This window comes from Nicotiana tabacum, chromosome 2 (genome assembly GCF_000715075.1).
Source record: "Nicotiana tabacum cultivar K326 chromosome 2, ASM71507v2, whole genome shotgun sequence".
Classification (NCBI taxonomy): domain Eukaryota; kingdom Viridiplantae; phylum Streptophyta; class Magnoliopsida; order Solanales; family Solanaceae; genus Nicotiana; species Nicotiana tabacum.
Window position 1 is genome coordinate 99,548,824 of NC_134081.1, and position 15,681 is coordinate 99,564,504.

Below are 15,681 nucleotides of genomic sequence, written 5' to 3' on the forward strand. Positions count from 1 at the left end.
GGGCTGGGCATATATCAGGTAAACCGATAGCCCGAACCGAAAAAAAGCTTATTGGATTATCGGTATCGGGTTATTGGATTAACGGTTTAGTAACGGTTTAGTATTTTTTCACTATCAGGTTATTGGTACGGGTCTCGATTTGCTCAATTTTATTAATGGGTTAACCGATAACCCAATAAAAATTAATAAAATTACGACTTTACCTTTAAGTATTTAAATACATTTAGGAGTGGTTTGGTATGAGGTATTAGAAAAAATAATGCAAGCATTAGCTCTATGTATTACTAATACCTTGTTTGATATATTTTTTCAACATGTGTATAACTAATACTTGTATTAGTTATACATCATACTTGGTATTATTCTATGTATAAGTAATGCATAGAAAACCATGGTATTAGTAATACCAACGCTACTAATACATGTATTAGGTTGGTTAAAGACAAAATTATCCTTAAAGTCCCTTAAAGCTTGAGAATATGGAGGGCATTTTTATAAACAACTATTTTTCTTAAAAATTATGCAATGCATTATAATTTTAATATACCACACCAAAAGTAGGTAAGAAATAATATATGCATAACTAATGCTTGCATTACTAACCCATGCATTACTAATCCATGCATTATTAATACACCTTATTTTACATTCTACCAAACGACCCCTTAGGGCTTTAGACCTTCAGTTCATTCTCGTTTTCTCCGAACCTTTTCAAGTCTTCAAGTCTTCACGTTTCACCGTCTGTATTCCATCAATGGTAGAAGTTGTATTTGTGCAATTAACAGGGGAATTTGGGTTAGCAGACCAAACTATGGCTATGCTTGGAATCTCACTATGCAAACTTCAGTGATTGAAATCCAATCCAATGCATTACACATTGTGCTTCTTACCTCTAAGATTGAGTTATCTTTATCGGATAAATCGATAATGATTGATAACTGATTAACCGATAACCAATATCTTATCAGTTTGGCTATCGGTTTAGCATATTTATAAACCGATAACCGATATGCTAAACCGATAATATTTATAACGAATCGAACCGCTCGATGCTCATCCCTACTCTCGACTCAATAAGTACATATTATGAACTCATAATTTTAAAGATAAAATACGTTCAAACTAAGAATTTTAAAAATTAAATTCAGCGAATTTAAACTGCAGATCTACCTCTCTGATGACGAGGAATGATGAAGTGGAGTTGGACAATATAATCAACCTTCTAGATACTTTCAAAGGCATTTCAGATTTTTATCAATCAAATAATCCATTGAAATTGTAGTAGTTGGTGTATTTTCTTCAACTTTTTGTCGCCTTTGTGTTTCGCATATTTTATTTGGTGACTTTTTTTTACAAATATTATACTTACATTTGTTTAAATGTCTTAATTTATCCTAATAAATAAAGCTAGCTTGTAATTAAGTCTTTTCCTCTTATGGAGTCTAGGCAAAAACATTCCCAAGTACATAGGACGAAATCATATTAGTATTGCATGTGATGTGTTTTGGAAAAGTCAGTATTTGTTTAAAGAGCCATTAATAATGTTTCCTTCTTTTTATTTTCTTTTTTAGCAGAAAATAATGTTATCTAATGTATATTTTTCTTGTGGATTTTTTTTTGTTCATTAACATTAGTATAAAATAGGAACGCCAGGAGGCAAGAGCTAATATTGAAACTACGTTAACCATTATGTTATACTAAACCTCACGGAAGAACCTTGAGAATTAATATACTCTTGGAAACAACTAACGACTTTTGGTACTCTCAAAATTAACTCCCTGTCTTATTTTAAGGACCGTTTTAGCTCTTTTTACGTTCATTAAGAACAATACTAAATAGTACAAGATAGTTTATTAAATTACCCCTACTAAATGTTTTCTGATAATTGAGCAATGTTAAAAAGAACTACTACTTCTTTAATATTAAAGATATAGTTGAAATCTTAATACAATTAATAAATTTAATCTAAAAATCCTAAAGTGATAATTATTTTGGGATAAACTTTTTGAGCTAAAACCACAATTAAACTGGGACGGAGGGAGCATTAACTAAGTTAAGAGTTGAGGAATGATATAATTTTTTTAAGGGTACAAAATTTCCAAAATTAATAACTATTGTACTATAGACAAAAATAATAGTAAATTCATGGGAAAGTTAATTGGATAGAGATGAGCAGACAATATAGGAACAAGGAATTAAGACCAATGCATTAGGGGACGAGTTCATTCCATGTGCCACAACATTGAGCCCGGGACCTCTATATATATATATATATATATATATATATATATATATATATATATATATATATATATATATATCAGATCAATGATTGGCAAAGATTTGGACTAGTTTAATCAACAACATAAGACTCCATTTTATAACCCCACCCAGGATTATTAGTCTTTTTATTTAAAATGATACTCCAATAGTAACAAGGAGTAAAAGATCTAAATATGCATTATTAATTTTAATACACACAATCAAGTATGTATAGAGTCCCTTTATTCATAATCAGAGGTTTATGTCTTATTGAATAGTAATATTTTTAGGACGGGTCCACTCATAAAGGTGCTAGATGACTCATAAAATCATTAATGAGTTATTCAATAAACCCTGCTTATAATTATAAATACACTATTATGAATATATAAAAAAGAAGTTTTTTCTAACATTTCTGATGGGAAATAAAACGACGGGTAGGGTTCATTCCCTGGAGAAAGGGATAATTAAGTTGTGAAAACTGGGAGTTCATCCCTCACGTGAGGATTCCCAACGACCACTAATTTGAATCGGGTTACTGCAGATGATCTGCTTCCGTTAAGAAGGAAATTCGTAAGTCCCTTAACTAATCTGTATTTATAGCTATATTATTATAAAAGCATGAAATCTTAACTAAAAAGTCAAAAAACCAAATTACCTTTTTAAATAACATAAATCTACGTACCTAAGTACCCTTTCTATTGATTAAACTAAATATCCTATTTAATAAAATAAAAACCCAACGCCTAAGAGAATGCAACGCTTCATAAATATTTTACTTGAATTTCTTTTGTGGTTTGACTGCATATTAAACTAAACAAATTTTACTAACAACTACGTTGCCCCCACTGCTTGTGCTTATTGAAAATCTCTAGATGATTGAGTATCACCCTCTTAAGGTGTCCTTATTTAGAGTTTATTTTGATGTGAAGCGTCGTTACAAGAAAATGGCTGAATTCCGACCGTCAAAACGGTTGGAAATCGGTCGGACATTCGATCCGACTACTTTTCGATCAAAATTGGTCGGTCGGAAAACAGTTGATCGGAAAACAATTTTCAACCGAATATGTCGGTGATATCCAACCAAAGTAGTCGGAACGTTCAAAAGGTCAGTCGACCAAAGTGGTCGGAATTTTACCGATCGAATCAGTCGTAATAATTTAAATAAAAATATATTTAAAATTACATAATTAAAATAAATATTTACCATTTATAATTTAAAAATAAAATTTCTTTAATTTTCAACGGAATCCGTCGAAAACTGTTTAAAAACAATTGATTTTTTTATCATTTCCGACCGAATCGGTCGGAAATCTGGGTGTTTTTTGAAAATAACTGGGCAATTGTCCGACTGTTTCCATCAGAAATCAGTCTGAATTTTCTGTAAAACCGGACAGAATTCTGCTCAATTTTGAGCTACACCACCTGTCAAACAATTACAATACAATAACGCCAACAACCAATCAACAAATATAACATCTAAACCAACAAATCTAACCATTAATACAATCTAAACCAACAAATCCATTAAACCTAACAATTTTGGGAATAAAAACATCCAAATTGTAGCCCACATTCAAGTTTAAAACAAAACATAAACTTGTCTCTCACAATCAAGTTTACCAATCAACCAATACCATACACCTAAACTACTACAAATCAGATTCAGTTTGTTCATCCTCATCATCAGATAGATCATGCCCATATTTTTTCATGAATTTCTGCATCTTAACAAATGTTCTGAATTGTGAGTCCAATTGTTGCTTCAAATCACGAATTTCGTTTCTCATATCTTCCATATGTTCTTGATTTTGCGTTGAAGAAAAATTGGCTAAGAGTGGGTTTGGATGACCTGTAGGTCGACGTACTCCAAGTCCGTAGACTCTGTCTTTGTTTACTCCACTCGTTGCTTTTTGTCACGACCCAAAATTCCCTCTGTAGGATGTCGTGATGACACCTAGTCTCTAATACTAGGTAAGCCTATCAATGCTGAATAAAAATTTAAATATGAATAAATAATTAAATAAACTACAATTCAAACAATTTCAAACTCCCAAAACCCGGTAGAAATAAGTCATAAGTTTCTAAGAATTTATTCTCAATATCTTTATACATCAGAGTCTAAAGCAAATAAGGAAGACAACATAGTAAGATAGAAGGGGACTCCGGAGTCTGCGGACGGTGACAGATATACCTCGAAGTCTCCTCGTACAACTAGTTTACTGATGCCTAGTCTGATAAGGTGTATTTGGATCTGCACAAAAAGATGTGCAGAAGCGTAGTATGAGTACACCACAACGGTACTCAGTAAGTGCCAAGCCTAATCTCGGTAGAGTAGTGACGAGACCAGGTCACGCCCTACTGGAAAATAATAATTGCATGGTAAAATGTTTAACAATATAATGAAATAAAATGACAATGGAAGTGAATCAAGTAGCATGTCACCATTTAATTACATAAAATAATGGCAACTAATATCTCGTGGAATCAAAACAGAATTCCTTTCAACTTTAAGAAAATCACAACAAATAATTAAAGCCAACTGCAGCCATAGATCAATATCAACAAGGGCACTCCCGAGGTACCGCCTCGTAGTCCCAATTCATAAATAAATTTACAATATCTCATTTCCTTATCTCACCACGGGAGCCTTCACAATTTATTTTAAAGAAAATATTTTTTCCGAAATAGCATCCCGCGTTTTAGCCATCCTTATCACACCGCGTGACTTCTAGTAGTTCCCCCTACTAGCCACGCATATCATGCCACCCTTATCTCACCACATGCATTTTAATACCCAGACCTTATACCACTACACGAGTATCAATATCACAATATATCACAATTTCCACCTCAAGTGCTCAAATAATTTAACTTGCCAACATAATTCAACAATAATGTTTTTCACAATAAAGAGCTCACGGCTCATGCCAAAATAAGTCATCAATAATATTTTTTCACAATAAAGAGCTCACGGCTCCATCACAATGAGTACGAAAATCTTACACAAATATTCAGGAATAAATAATTCAGCAAAATAATATTTCAAAAGCTTTAATACGTTCCTTCAATACCAAATTTAAAATATCAAATACATCATATTAATAATATTTAAATTAAAGAAAATCAACTTCAAATAATGCACAGAATAAAAGAAACCAAGCTTCAACTAAACAAGTAAAACAATTAGCAGGAAAAGGTAAAGCAAATTTAAAGTATACAAATCAAATCAATGATGGAGAATATAACAGGATTTAATAATTTAATTAATATGCAACAGTGATCTTCACAATTTAAAAATATAATCCTTCACATTTAGTCCGTGTACACACTCGTCACCTCGTATACACGACTTTCATCACATTACAATTAATACTAATCCGAGGGGAAATTTTCCCCACACAAGGTTAAACAAGTCACTTACCTCGACTTGCTCCAATTTAACCAAGTAGTATGCCTTTTTCTCGATTTTATGACTCCGGTCGACTCATATCTAGTCATAATTAATTTGATACAGTTAACAAAAATTATAGGAATCAATTTCATAAGAATATACTACATTTTTCAATAAAATTCGAAATTAGCTCAAAGATCGCCCATGGAGCCCATATCTCGAAATCTGGCGAAACTTATAAAATCCGACAACTCATTCAATTACGAGTCCAACCATACTAGTTTCACTCAAATCCGACTCCGAATCGACACAGAAATCTCAAAAATTTGTTTATATGAGATTTCTAAAAGTTTCTCAAAATTTCAATCTCGATATACTAATTAAATGGTAAAAATAATGATATATTCGTGTATATAGACCAAATTCGAGTTAGAATCACTTAACCAAATATTTTTCCTTAAAAATCTGTCAAAAATCGCTTCTGGTCAAGCTCAAGTTCGTAAAAAATGGCAAATGAGACGAAATCCCCTCTTTTATAAATCTGCTCAGGCAGCCTTCGGAACTAGGCCTCGATCGTGGCTTCGATTACAGGCTCGAGCCGGGTCCTTCGGTCATGGAATCGATCATGGCATCGAGCCTGGGCCTTCGATCATGGCATCGATCTTGAGCCTTCGATCAGTGGCCTTCGATCATGGCCCTCGAGCCTTGCCTTCGATCATGGCTCGCGAGCCTGCCTTCGATCATGGCTATCGAGCCTGCCTTCGATCCTCGGCTCGATTTCTGGGCTCGATTTCTGGCCTTCGATTTTTGGGCTCGAATTCTGGGCTCGATTGCTCAGCAGAAGAAAAATTACAGCAGCTTTTTTTGCAGCAGCTGTTTAAGTCCCATTTTTGATTCGTTAACCATCTGAAACTCACCCAAGGTCCTCGGGACCTCAACCAAATACACCAACAAGTCCTAAAACATCATACGAACTTATTTAAAACCTCAAATCACATCAAACAACGCTAAAATCACGAATCATACTCCAATTCAAGCTTAATGAAACTTAGAATTTCCAACTTCTACATTCGATGTCGAAACCTATCAAATCAAGTCCGATTGACCTCAAATTTTGAACATAAGTCATAAATGACATAACGGAGCTATAAATATTTTGAAACTGGATTCCGACCCCGATATCAAAAAGTCAACTCCCCGGTCAAACTTCCAAACTTTAAATTCCTATTTTAGCTATTTCATGCCTAATTTCACTACGGACTTTCAAATAAAATTTCGATCACGCTTCTAAGTCCAAAATCACCATACGGAGCTGTTGGAATCATCAAAATTCTATTCCGGGGTCGTTTACTCATAATTCGACATCCAGTCACTATTTGAACTTAAACTTTTAATTATTTTTTTAAATTAAAATTCCATATCTCAGACTAGAGATCTCGGAATATGATTCTGGGCATACGCCCAAGTCCTAAATCACGATATAGACCTACCGGAACTGTTAAAATACTGATCCGAGTCCATTTTCTCAAAATGTTGACCAAAGTCAACTTAGTTGGGTTTTAAAGCTCTAATTCACATTTTAATCCATTTTTCACATAAAAGCTTTTCGGAAAATTTTATGGACTGCGCACACAAGTCGAGTAATGATAAATAGTGCTTTTCGAGGTCTTAGAATACAGAATTAATTATTAACTTTAAAGATGACATTTTGGGTCATCACATTCTCCGCCTCTAAAACAAACGTTCGTCCTCGAACGAAGTTAGAAAAAAAATACATGAGCTGGTGAATAAGTGTGGATAACAGCTGCGCATATCATGCTCGGTCTCCCAAGTTGCCTCCTCGATCGGGTGACCCCTCCACTGAACCTTCACGGAAGCAATGTTCTTTGACCTTAGCTTTCGAACCTGCCTATCGAAAATAGCCATTGGTTCCTCAACATAAGATAGATCCTTGTCCAACTGAACCGAACTGAAGTCTAACACATGAGACGGATCGCCCTAATATTTCCGAAGCATAGAAACATGGAATACCAGATGAACTGCAGAGAGACTAGGTGGTAGTACAAGTCTGTAAGCCACCTCTCCAACTCTATCAAGAATCTCAAAAGGTCCAATATACCTAGGACTCCACTTGCCCTTCTTCCCGAACCTCATCACACCCTTCATAGGCGAAACCTGGAGCAATACCCGCTCACCAACTATGAATGCAACATCACGAACCTTCCGATCCGCATAACTCTTTTGTCTAGATTGGGTTGTACGAAGTTAATCCTGAATCAACTTAACCTTTTCCAAGGCATCCTGAACCAAGTCTGTACCCAATAGTCTAGCCTCCCCGGTTCGAACCAACCCACTGGAGACTGGCACCGCCTACCATACAAGGCCTCATACGGAGCCATCTGAATGCTCGACTGGTAACTGTTGTTGTAAGCAAATTTAGCAAGTGGTAAGAACTGGTCCCAAGCACCCCCAAAATCTATCACACACGCACAGGGCATATCCTCTAGTATCTGAATAGTGTGTTCGGACTGTTCATCTGTCTGAGGGTGAAATGATGTACTCAACTCCACACGAGTACCCAACTCTCGCTGTACAACCCTCCAAAATCGTGAGGTAAACTGTGTACCCCGGTCAGAGATGATAGATACTGGTACACCGTGAAGTCTGACAATCTCGCGAATATATACTTGAACCAGCTGCTCTGAAGAGTAAGTAGTAATCACAGGAATGAAATGAGCTGACTTGGTCAATCTATCCATAATCACCCAAACTGCATCGAATTTCCTCTGAGTCTATAGGAGTCCAACAACGAAATCCATAGTGATCCGTTCCCATTTCCATTCTGGAATTTCCAACTTCTGAAGCAATCTACTTGGTCGTTAATGCTCATACTTCACCTGCTGGCAATTTAGGCACCAAGCTACATAATCCACTATGTCTTTCTTCATCCGCCTCCACCAATAGTGCTATTTCAAGTCCTGATACATCTTTGTAGTACCCGGATGAATAGAGTACCGCGAACTGTGAATCTCCTGGAGAATCAACTCACGAAATCTATCTATATTAGGCACGCATAGCCTGCCCTGCATCCGTAATACACTGTCATCTCCAATAGTGACTTCATTGGCATCACGGAGCTGAACTGTATCCTTAAGGACAAGCAGATGGGGGCATCATACTGACGTTCCCTAATACGATCATAAAGAGAAGACTGAGAAACCATGCAAGCCAAAACTCAACTCAGCTCGGAAATATCCAGTCTAACAAACTGGTTGGCCAAGGCCTGAACATCTAAGGCTAAAGGCCTCTCTGCTATCGATAAATATGCTAAGCTGCCCAAACTCTCCGCCTTACGACTCAAGGCATCGGCCACTACATTGGCCTTCCCAGGATGATAGAGAATGGTGATATCATAATCCTTAAGCAACTCTAACCATCTCCACTGCCGCAAATTAAGATCCTTCTGTTTAAACAGATGCTGTAAACTCCGGTGATCGGTGTAGACCTCACAATGGACACCATATAAGTAATCCCGCTAAATCTTCAAGGCATGAACAATAGCTACTTTCTCAAGGTCATGTACAAGATAGTTCTTCCCATGTACCTTTAACTGTCTGGACGCGTTGGCAATCACCCTACCGTCTTGCATCAACACTGCGCCGAGACCAATACGCGACGTGTCACAATACACAGTATAAGACTTTATACCTGTAGGTAATACCAATACTGGGGCTATAGTCAAAGCTGTCTTGAGCTTTTGGAAGCTCTCCACACATTCGTCGGGCCACCTGAACGGAGCACCCTTCTGGGTCAATTTGGTCATAAATGCAGCAATAGAAGAGAAACACTTTACAAATCGGCGATAATACCCTGCCAAACCAAGGAAACTCCAGATTTTAGTAACTGAGGACGGTCTGGACCAACTCTGCACTACTTCAATCTTCTTCGGATCTACCTTGATCCCCTCACACGAAACTATATGACCCAAAAATCCCACTAAATCAAGCCAAAATTCACACTTTGAAAATTTTGCATATAACTTCTTTTCTCTCAAAATCTGAAGCACAGTCCTCAGGTGTTGTTCATGATCTTCCCGACTCTGGGAATACACCAGAATGTTGTCAATAAATACAATGACGAAAGAATCAAGATAGGGCTGAAATACACTATTCATTAAGTGCATAAATACTGCTAGGGCGTTGGTTAGCCCAAATGACATTACAAGGAATTCATAATGACCATACCGAGTCCTAAAAGCAGTCTTCGGGATATCTGACTCCCGAATCTTCAACTGATGATAGACTGAACGCAAGTCGATCTTAGAGAACACTCTGGCACCCTGAAGCTGATCAAATAGGTCATCAATACGTGGCAATGGATACATGTTCTTCATTGTAACCTTGTTCAGCTGGCGGTAATCAATACACATCCGCATAGAACCATCCTTCTTCTTTACAAATAAGACAGGAGCACCCCAAGGCGATACCTTGGGCCGAATGAAACCCTTATCAAGTAACTCCTATAACTGTTCTTTTAATTCTTTCAACTCTGCTGGGGCCATACGATATGGTGGAATAGAAATGGGCTGGTACCCGGTAATAAATCAATGCCAAAGTCAATATCCCTGTCGAGTGGCATACCCGGAAGATCTGCTGGAAATACATCAGAAAAATCAATTACTACAGGAACTGACTCCACAGTAGGAGTATCAATACTAACATCTCTCACATAGGCCAGATACGCATCATACCCCTTCTCAACCATTTGTTGAGCTTTAAGAAATGAAACAACCCTGCTAGGAACATGATCCGATGTACCTCTCCACTCTAGCCGCGGTAGACCTGGCATAGCCAACGTCACCGTCTTGACGTAACAATCAAGAATAGCATGATAGGGAGACAAACAGTCCATGCCCAAAATAATTTCGAAATCCACCATACTGAGCAATAATAAATCAGCTCTGATACCAACTTGTCACGACCCCAAATTCCCTCCGTAGGATGTTGTTCGATAGCCATGATCGAAGGCAGGCTTGAGAGCCATGATCGAAGGCAAGGCTCGAGGGCCATGATCAAAAGCCACTGATCGAAGGCTCAAGATCGATGCCATGATCGAAGGCCCATGCTCGATGCCATGATCGATGCCATAACCGAAGGCCCCGGCTTTAGCCTGTGATCGAAGCCATGATCGAGGCCCAGTTCCGAAGGCTGCCTAGGCAGATTTATAAAAGAGAGGATTTCGTCCCATTTGCCATTTTTGACGAACTTGAGTTTGAGCAGAAGTGATTTTTGACAGATTTTCAAGAAAAAATATTTGGGTAAGTGATTCTAACTCGAATTTGGTCTATATACACGAATATATCATTGTTTTTACCATTTAATTAGTGTATCGAGATTGAAATTTTGAGAAACTTTTAGAAATCTCATATCACATCAAACAACGCTAAAATTACGAATCATGCTCCAATTCAAGCTTAATGAAACTTAGAATTTCCAACTTCTACATTCGATGTCGAAACCTATCAAATCAAGTCCGATTGACCTCAAATTTTGTACACAAGTCATAAATGACATAACAGAGCTATGTAAATTTTCGAAACTGGATTCCGACTCCGATATCAAAAAGTCAACTCCCCGGTCAAACTTCCAAACTTTAAATTCCTATTTTAGCTATTTCAAGCCTAATTTCACTACGGACTTCCAAATAAAATTTCGATCACGCTCATAAGTCCAAAATTACCATACGGAGTGTTGGAATCATCAAATTCTATTCTGGGGTCGTTTGCACATAATTCGACATCCTTTCACTATTTGAACATAAACTTTTAATTTTTTAAAATCAAAATTCCATATCTCGGACTAGGGACCTCGGAATTTGGTTCCGGGTATACGCCCAAGTCCCAAATCACGATACAGACCTACCGCAACTGTCAAAATACTGATCCGAGTCCGTTTTCTCAAAATGTTAACCAAAGTCAACTCAATTGGGTTTTAAAGCTCTAATTCACATTTTAATCTATTTTTCTCATAAAAGCTTTCCAGAAAATTTTACGGACTGCGCACACAAGTCAAGTAATGATAAATAGTACTTTTTGAGGTCTTAGAATATAGAATTAATTATTAACTTTAAAGATGATATTTTTGGTCATCACACTTCTGTCCATAATGAAGCCATATCATCAGGTGTTAGTTGAGTTGAAGAAAGCTGAGTTTGTTGCCATTCTTCTACCCTGTTATGATAATATTCCTGAAATGAAAATATAACTATTATGTAAACAAACTAATATTAATAAACCTTAAATAATTATGAAGTTAGTATTTTACATATGTGTCTGACACGCGTCTCCACCCAGTGTTCTCTTGTACCGTCCTTCTTTTTCTTATGTATCTCCTCGAAGACCTCAACATGACTCATATCTCGGTCTCTTTCCTTTTCCATTATAACAAAAAGTATGAGTTAGATATTATAATCATAAAATTCTATATGTAAAACTAAGAAAATTTTTATAAGTAATTACCAAAGGCTGCAAGTATACATATCAATCAAACTTTTCGGATTGCGTGGACCTGAAACAATACATGTAAGGAACATATATGGACTTGTCATACACAACTCTAGTAGAAGATTATACGGGGTAACAAACAATGGCCAACATGAATATGGTGCAACAGAGATATCAAATAGAGTGAATCCATCTGCACATAATCCCAACCTAATGTTTCTTTGTTCACTAGCAAACTCGGGGAACACCCTATCAAAATGATTCCATGCTTCTCTATCTGACAAATGGCATAGAATACCGGGTGGCCTTCTGTATTCATAGTTCCATCTCATATGAGGAGCAGAGCTCATTGACGCATACAACCTCTTTAACCTAGGTATAAGATGTAAGTAATGCATCGCTTAACTGGAACCTTCTTTTTTGTATTGGCATTCGTGACTTCCTTAAAACGAGGCTGATTACAAAATTTACAGTTCTCTAGAGATGTGTCATCGTTATAGAATAACATGCAACCTTTCTCACAACAATCAATTCTCTCTGATGAAAGGCCCAACTTAGAAACCAATTTCTTAGCAGTGTAGAAATCTTTTGGTAAGTCATTGTTACTCAGATTAAGTTCATTCATAAGCCCAATAATAAAATCCATGTCCGCTTGGAAAATTAACCTATCCGATTTAATACTTAGCAATCTAACCACAACGGATAACTTGGAATACACTAAACCTTCATACAATGGACGACTAGCTTCCTTTCCTGTTCATAGAAACGCTTAGCCTCATCATTTGGTTCGGATTGAACCCTAGGAAACATCCCAAAAACATCCCTCATCATTTTATTGTATCGAGAATTTTCAACATTATATTCCGCTATGGGGCTACCCTCGCCACCAAAAGAATTCTGAAAGTTAACATAATCTAATCAAGCATGATTCTCTCCGTGAACAGTCCATATATAGTAATTTTCTACAAATCCTTTCTTGTAGAGATGAACTCTAACTTCATCTATTTTCAATAACTTAACACACTTACATTTCACACAAGGGCACCTAATCCTTCCTCCAATAATAAAATCATCAAGCGTTTGAGCCTTAGCAATAAATTCAGCAACCCCTTCAATAAATTCATCCCTTAACCCCGCATAATTAGGATGATTCCTATTATACATCTATCTACGATGCACAAATTCCATCTACTCAAATAAAAATCTAGAAATAAGATATTTAAAATAATTTGATTAATTTAAATTGATTACAAAGTTATACTCTTTCAAAGGTTCTTTTTAGATATATATGTATCATTGTGTCAAAGCACTTTAATTGATATATTTTATTTTTAAAATTAATAATTTTTAACACTCTAAATCTCACATTAATCCATATTCTAAATTATATAAATCTTTAGCTATAATAATTAAATTTGAATAGCTTCTTAAATGTTCATATAATCCAAACTAATGATTTTTTAAATTTATAAATTAATCTTAATGTTAAAATTGAAAAAAGATAAATTTAATATCATTCTAATAGCAAAACTAACAAGCAACAACGAACCTAGTACAACAAGCTTTACACCAAAGTTTTAAAGTATAACTAGTTAATACAATTAAAATCAATAAACTATAAAGTTAATATATCATTCTATAGATATATTCAAGGCAATGGTGTTATGTTTTTCTTATAGGGAACTCTAAAACCTTATAGCATACAAAGAGAAATATATAATTAAATTTTACATAATACGAATTCAACCATACCTAAATCAAATAAACATACAAAAATTAAAATTCCTAAAAATTTAACCATACCTAATTCAACTAGTTAGGATGTTCATATATAGAAAATCCAATAAGCCTACAACAACTAAAATTATTACAAATTTAACAATAAAAACAAGATATATGTCACCGAAGTACTTACCTCGCCGGAAAAAATGTCGGAGAAGAAAGATGTCTCAGCTGCCGCTACGGAACCACTGCTGAAAAACCAAAAAAAAAAGTTAAAAATTTAAGGGAAAAAGGGAGGAGGAAACTAGAGAGAGAGCAAAAATAGATTACCTAGAAGGAGGAGGATGGTAAAGAAGGACGAAAGGGAGAGGGGAGGAGAATGAGAGAAGGAGGAAGAAAGACAAAATATTTTTGGGGAACAGTGGTTGGGTAGGGTTCAAAAAAAAGAATTTTGACCGATCCGGTCGGAAATATAATTAAATATTTCTTTATTTTAAAAAAAAATACCGACCGAGTTGGTCGCTATTAAAGTCAAACGAGTCAAATAGTCGAAATTTAAAAATTCAATACCAACGGATTCGGTCGGAAATAACTTTCCGAGCTTTTGCGCCAAAAATTACGACCGATTTGGTGGAAAATATTAAAAAATATAATTGAAATTTTTGTTAAAACTCCGACCGATTTCGTCGGAAATTTCCGATAATTTTTTCCCGTCGGAAATTTTAGTTGGAAATTTATGATTTTCTAGTTGTGCGTCTTATTATAAATTCCCTGATTTAGGTAGCTTGTAATCTAACTCCCCAAACACTTAAATTGAATAGGATGACTTGATATCCACATAATGTATGATAATATACTTCAGTAAATAAATTAATTGTTAATATATCTATTGGAGTTATAATGTTTGAAAATGCTGTTAAATGCTGATCATGAGTTCCATTAATATTTTGTGGATATCCGTTTGGGGCTTTGATAAAAAAGAGGATTCAAGTGGGTTTCTCTTTTCACTTCCTTTTTTGTCAGGTAATGTTTAATTTATGTAGATCGTCTCTCTATTTTGAATTTCTCTCAAAATCAAATAGTAGTTTGTGTCAAATTAAGTGATAACATACTCTTGTTGAGAAAGGCAATAAAATATCAATTGCCGAAAGTAGCTATCAAGGTATTAATGCTCTCATTATTCTTACAAGTCTTCTTCAAGATTGAATTTTAAACAATTCTAAAATTGTAGATCTATCATGTATTATATTGGTTTTTACATTAATCCTTTGCGTTACTATAATATGTTCAGTTCAACTTTCACATCTTCAACTCCATGCTCAAATTTTATGTATTTTTTTGGTGCATGGATCCTTTTCTATATTGAGTTTTCGTGAGGAATTGAATGGATTGAGATATAATCATTGCTATTATATTTGGAATCTAAATTTTTTGAAGAAGACAACAACGACCCATAATAATTATTTGGAAACAACATTAAAAATGGTGGAAATGAATATACACCAAGAATATCATATATAGACAAGGTGAGATACGCTTCATTACTTGTTTGTTGTGATGACCCAATATGTCATCTTTAAATTTAATATTTATTTCTGTGTTATCAGACCTCAAATAGCACCATTCAACTTTTCTCGACTTGCATGCGTAATCCGTATATTTTTCCGAAAAGTTCTTATGTAAAAAATTGATACAAATTTGAAATAGTGCTTTAAAATTTACTTTAGTTGACTTCGGTGAACATTCTGATCAAACGGACTTGAATCAGAGTTCTGATAATTCCAATAGCTCCGTATGTTAA